Below are 7,111 nucleotides of genomic sequence, written 5' to 3'. Positions count from 1 at the left end.
AGGCTATGGTTTTTCCTGTGGTCATGTATGGATGTGAGAGTTGGACTGTGAAGAAGGCTGAGCGCTGAAGAATTGATGCTTTTGAAGTGTGGTGTTGGAGAAGACTCTTGAGAGTCCCTTGGACTGCAAGGAGATCCAACCAGTCCATTCTGAAGGAGATCAGCCCTGGGATTTCTTTGGAAGGAATGATGCTAAAGCTGAAACTCCAGTACTTTGGCCACCTCATGCGAAGAGTTGACTCATTGGAAAAGACTCTGATGCTGGGAGAGATTGAGGGCAGGAGGAGAAGGGGATGACCAAGGATGAGATGGCTGGATGGCATCACTGACTCAATGGACGTGAGTCTGAGTGAACTCCAGGAGATGGTGATGGACAGGGAGGCCTGGTGTGCTGCAATTCATAGGGTCGCAAAGAGTCGGACACGACTGAGTGACTGAACTGAACTGATGCGTATCTAAATTATAGCATCCAGTCCCATCACTTCATGGGAAGTGAAGCAGATAGTTGGGGAAAAGTAGAAGCAGTGACAGAATTTCTTTTCTTGGGCTCCAAAATCGCTGTGGATGATGACCACAGACATGGAATTAAAAGACAACTTGCTCCTTGGGAAGAAAGCTATGACAAATGTAGACAACATATTAAAAACCAAAGACATTATTTTCTGACAAAGGTCCATATAGTCAAAGCTACCGTTTTTCCAGTAGTCATGTACAGTTATGAGAGTTGGACCATTAAGAATGTTGAGCACTGAAGAATTGATGCTTTTCAATTGTGGTGCTGGAGAAGACTCTTGAAAGCCCCTTGGACTCCAAGGAGATAAAACCAGTCAATCCTAAAGGAAATCAACTCTGAATATTTCCTAGAAGGACTGATGCTGAAACTGATGCTCCAATATTTTGGCCACCTGATGCAAAGAGCCGATTCATTAGAAAAGACACTGATGCTGGGAAAGACCTGAAGGCAAAAGGAGAAGAGGGTGGCAGAGGATGAGATGGTTAGATAACATCACTGACTCAATGGACATGAATTTGAGCATAGTATAGTGAAGGACAGGGACTCCTGGTGAGTTGCACTGCATGGGGTTGCAAAGAGTAGGTAGGACACAACTTAGTGACTGAACAACAACAACAAAAATACATAAACTATTTAATAGAAAATAAAACATAAACTTCTAGTATATTCATTATTAAGAATATAGAATATTTTTATAGAACATAGGATAGGCATTTCTGAGTTATGAGTAATACTCAAGTATGTTTACTATCAATCAAAAGGAGGAAAAGAAAGGAAAGAAAGGGAAAAAATAGATATTTGTAGGATACAAGAAAGAAAAGTATGTTTTTATGTATATTCAAATACATGTGGAATTTTATGAAAAAGTGATGTACGTATTTGGGTATAATTCTGCTGCTCATATTATTCTACTCTGAAATAAACTGAATTGTATGGATCTAGGTAAGAAGGTACTGGAACAAGTTGCCAGGAATTGAACCTGTTCTGCCACCAGTACCTTGGGAAATTAATTTCATGTAGGTTTCAATGTGAAAAAATGACATAATAATGCCTACTACAACGTGTTGTTCAGAAAACCAAATTCTGTTCAAATAGAGAAGTTAGCATAGCACCTGAATCAATAGTGGCCCAAGCATCTAAAAGTTATATAAGAATATTCTGCAGTGTAAGGAATTATTATTCATTTTTAGCTGTCATAACTGTATTATGGTTATATTTTTGTTTAAATAGTATGTGTCTTTTATAAAGTTATTGATATATGTATAGACGAAATAATATAATGTCTCAGATTCACATGAAAATAATTTGAGGAATGCAGTAGATCAAATAATTAGGTATATTACTGAAATTAGAATATACATACATGAGTTTCATTTTACTATCCCATTCAAAATACAAAAATAGCCAATAAGATTAATTGATTGAACTACACTTTCTTGTGCTTTACTTCTTATTTCTAATCTCTGGAAAGCCCAGCTCTCAAGTAAGCAGCTGCCTTGCCTGTATGTCCACAGCGTCAGTGACTGCCAAGATGACCAAAGTTTCCTGAAAGGTGAAGAAAATGCTTGATTCTGGAGCACCCTCCTAATAGCAAGTAAGTTTATTCCCCCTCCCTGTCCATCAGTTCAGTTCAGTTCAGTTCAGTTCAGTTCATTTGCTCAGTCGTGTCCGACTCTTTGTGACCCCATGAATCGCAGCACGCCAGGCCTCCCTGTCCATCACCAACTCCCGGAGTTCACTCAGACTCACGTCCATCGAGTCGGTGATGTCATCCAGCCATCTCATCCTCTGTCGTCCCCTTCTCCTCCTGCCCCCAATCCCTCCCAGCATCAGAGTCTTTTCCAATGAGTCAACTCTTCAGGTACATACAAATAAAGGAAAATTGTATGCAAATAGCATATATTATATAAGAATGAACTGATTTTTCAGTAAATATGAGTAAGAACAATACTTTTTGAGGCTCAAAGATTCAAAAGCCTAGGGGATTTACTGTAGAGTTGTATGTATAGCTGTATAAACTCTGTATAGTTGGATGAAGCAAATCTGTATATGATAAGACAGGAAGGAAGAAGGCAATTTCAGGATAAAGTTATATCAGAGTAAAGAAAATATGCTAAATGTTGGCCATATGACAAATTTTTTATGACTATAAAAATGTGAATACTTTTCCAAACTTTTGCAAGCCCACCCTTATGGAAAACCTTTCTAAGTAACAAGATATGCTCTATGAGAATCAGAGGGAAATGCAAATATAACATTGAACTTCATTTAGCTTAACTAAATCCCACATAATTGATAGAAGGCAGTTTTCAAGAAATCTTAAAATAAATAAATTTATCTCAAGATAAAAAGTATACATGCATTTGTTCCACTTAAATCTAATTTTGGCAGCCTTCCTATTGGTTAGGTTTTCATTATAATTATCAGAAAAAGATTGCTCTTAATCTTAGTAATTATTTTTCATTTAATTCATTGTTAGATCATTGTTGTGATGAAGGCAAATTTTTGACTCCAAATGAATTTTTATGATAAGGAGGTATTGTACTTCAGAGTAATGTTGTAGAGTGACTTTGGTAACATATGTGCTTTAATTAGACCTACTCTTACAAATGTCTTAAAGAAGCCTAGATTTGTTTGGGTTTATCCTTTAAAAATATATGACTTACTGACATCCAGATACTGGTAATTAAATATAGACCCAGTGTAAACATGAGAAGCCATAAATCATAGTATCTTTTCAAAACTAGCTTAGCGTACCATGTAGGCATTTCAGAAAACCTGAAGCACTGTAATCTTGCTCAAAAAAGCAAATAACACCCTGCTTATTGCCTTTGAATTTTATTGTTTTTATTGTGTGTGATTAAAAAAAGCAATGGAGACAACATTCTGATTCATGAAAACTGAGGGGAAAAAGCCCTCTGGTTTAACCTCAGAAGAATTTGTTCTGACTTATCATCTAATCCTGATGATCAGACTATTGAAAAGGAGTCACCTTCTGTTAAAAAGGAAAAGATTATACTGAACAATGTCGTTTTTTAAAATAAATAACCTTACAGAGCATGTGCTTTCAGCTGAATTTATTAATATGCATGAACAGAATTCATGGCATTTTTCTACTTTAACGATTATTTGCATATGGTTTGATTTATGTGCAAAGGATACATTTAGAAACCACACAGGTTATCACTTTTTTTTAGCCTTACATTCTTAAGTTTATGGCAAAAAATTTAGCATCCACAAGTATTTTTGTCTAATTTTAAGCTTACGCTAACGATATATGAAAGGAAGTAAAATATGTCCAGATTAAGTCTCCAGAAGAAAATGCTTCAGGTTTTACAGTTTGAGGATACATTTGCTTTTTTTTTTGAAATGTACAAAAAGCCCTCCTTAGCTCACATGGAATTATTATAGGATGTTACTGACCATTGGTGATAACCCTTGACTTTTGTCGTGCTGTCAAGTGGTAGGCTGAAAAAACAAATGGATTGTGATACGACTGCCCACTTTTCAGCTGGATTTAGACAGCATTAGTGTTAGGTTACACTGCATTCATCATGATGACATAAATATGAATGATGTAGTATAGGAAAAGACACTTGACCCAAACTTCTGAACTAAGAGTCATTCTCCTTCGCCTGGGTGCTTCTTGATCCGTGCTCTAAATAACAGGTCAGCCCTTCAGCTTGCCTGACATGTTACTCAAACCTGAGCATTCAAGTGCATCAAAAGTCTCAAACTACGATTCAAACTGTTTGCATCTTACATTTTTAATTGTATTTTATTTTGTATTTCATTAAGTTATATATTTTTTTCCTTTGTGTACATATCTCCTGATATGAACTGCTATTTGGAGTAGCCCCTGAAATAAAAGTATGTTCTTATAATAGAAGGAAAAATTGGCCAAAATGTATTTAGCATTTGTCATAAGCATTATTTTAAAGGATAGAGAAAGAGAGAGGGAGATGTAATATAATAAAAGAGACAAAAATTATGACATAGCATTTAGGTACATATGAGTCTTGAAGGAAATATATTACCACTGATGTGAGGCAAAATGTTATTGTTCTTGGCCTTTTCTAATAGGTGAAGTATGTTTTCTAAGTTTTATGAAGCTCTCAATACAGGAAAGAAAATATATAATGCATTCTTGATGTTTTAAAACTAAGATTTAGGAATAGTATTTTTAAGGAAATTTTGCAAAGGAATTGAACAGACATATCATAAGGACTATGTAAGCCTATGATCACTAGATTATACAAGCAGACAGAAATTTTAAGGTATAAGTTTAACCAATTGTTGTCATTATAGCCCAGAGATTATTGCACAGTTTTGCAGTATGATTAGCATAAGTATTTAGTCTTAGTGCTAAATCAATGTGACAGAAGAATATATTTAATAGATATGAACTCTATGAGGTTACTAATGGTGTGATTATTGATCAGAAGTTATTCATTTGTTTCATTTTAAACCTGTAATTCTTCCTCCCTATCCCTCCAAGGTGTGAATAATTTTTCAGTTTTGATATCTACTGTGGGTTATAAAGGCAGTAGGTACACCAGTGTTTTTCATAAATCCCAGAATAATTTTTCCATCTACAACCTCGATATTGGTAAGCCCTTTCCTCAGAAAATATGGTTTTTGGTTTTTTTTCTTTTTTTTGTCCAATCCCTAGTGGAGAATAACTCTCTAGAATGATGAATTTTTTATTAGGGGTCAAAAGATCATAAATAAAATTTAAAATATATTAAATTTAAAACAAAGCATGGAACCACTTTCTTGCTTTAATCATTTTAAATTTTATTGAAGGAAATTCTCATTTACTACTTAGATATTTTACAAATATAAGTATTATACTACTTATTAACAAAGTAGTATAAGGAGTCATGTAATACTAATGAAGATATATTATCATTAACATTTCAATGTTGTGAATTCTAGACTAGAATTATAGTGAGTTACATGGTGGCAGTCAAAAGATATGATTCTATCCTAATCCCAGAGCCAGAGAGTGTGATCTTCTTTGAAATAAAAAGTCTACTAAAATAAGGATGTCAAAATTAAATGATTATGCATTTTTCAGGGTGGGTCCTAAATCCAGTGATAAGTGTTCTTAGAAGAGACACACAAAGGAAAGACAAACAGGGAGAAGGAGAAAAGCCAGGTGAAGACAGAGTCAGAAATCATGGTTCAGCAGCTACAAATGAAGGAATGTCAGTGGCATCAGAAGCTAGAAGAGGCAGGGGAGGATTGTCCCCTAGAGCCTTTTCAGGGAACTTGGGTCTGCTGACACCTCAGTTTCCCACTTCTGACGTCTGAAACTGTGAAAATTTACATGCTGTTGTGACAAGCCACCGACTTTATGGTCATGTATTTTGGCTGTAGGTGCTGTGCTGTGGTCAGTCATGTTCCACTCTGCAGCCCCATGGAAAGTAGCCTGCCAGGCTCCTCTGTCCTTGGAATTTCCCAGGCAGGAATACTGGAGCAGGATGTCATCTCCTCCAGGTTGTCATCTGCTCCAGATCTTCCCAACCTAGGGATCAAACGCGCGTCTCTTAGCAGGTGAGTTCTTTACCATAGCGCCACCTGGGGAGCCCAATTTATTTTGGTAGCCCTAGGAAACTAATCGGAGAAGGCGATGGCACCCCACTCCAGTACTCCTGCCTGGAAAATCCCATGGATGGAGGAGCCTGGTGGGCTGCAGTCCACGGGGTCGCTACGAGTCAGACACAACTGAGCGACTTCACTATCACTTTTCACTTTCCACTTTCATGCATTGGAGAAGGAAATGGCAGCCCACTCCAGTGTTCTTGCCTGGAGAATCCCAGGGACGGGGGAGCCTGGTGGGCTGCCGTCTATGGGGTCGCACAGAGTCGGACACGACTGAAGCAACTTAGCAGCAGCAGCAGCAGGAAACTAATATAGTATCCAAGATTACAAATTAAAGAAAACACACCCTTCAGTTGTGATTACAGACCGTTAAATAGGTGCAGGCACCACCAAATGCAGAAAGCCAGGCACCTAGGAGGTGCTCAATAAATATGTGTCCTAAATGGCATCTAACTTTTCTTTTAATACCACAATTCATGTAATGTGAATCATGTAGAGGACAAAAAGTAAAGCAAAGATTTATCCATGGGTTTTTAAAATTTCATTAATGTGATGGAGAAGCAAATTTTTAATATTTCTAATGTTAGCATGGAATCAACATGAATCAAAAAGCCTGAATGAGAACCTCACTCCTGTCCTTCGTGAAAATACATTGTGCATTGTGTATCTTCTTCATGAAGGGAAAGTTTCATTTGAAAATATTTGTGATTTATTATAACTTGCTTTTGCCACAAAACCATGAATGAAACAGCCCAAGAGACTGAAACTGTTTCTAGGTAATATGAGATGCATGGAGAATCCCATGGACAGAGGAACCTAGCAGGCTATAGTCCATGGAGTTGAAAAGGGTCAGAGTAACTTAGCACACACACATGAAGCACCGTAAAAGAGCAACCATGAATCCCATTCCCCCCTTCATTTAAGACTTAGAACATTGAGAATAAGGTAGTTTTTACCTTGTTGTCTTTCTTGGATTCATAACCCTTCCTCT

The sequence above is a fragment of the Oryx dammah genome, unplaced genomic scaffold, assembly GCF_014754425.2.
Source record: "Oryx dammah isolate SB20612 unplaced genomic scaffold, SCBI_Odam_1.1 HiC_scaffold_18, whole genome shotgun sequence".
NCBI classification, from domain to species: domain Eukaryota; kingdom Metazoa; phylum Chordata; class Mammalia; order Artiodactyla; family Bovidae; genus Oryx; species Oryx dammah.
The sequence above is the reverse complement of the archived record's forward strand: the minus strand, read 5'-3'. Positions refer to the sequence as shown.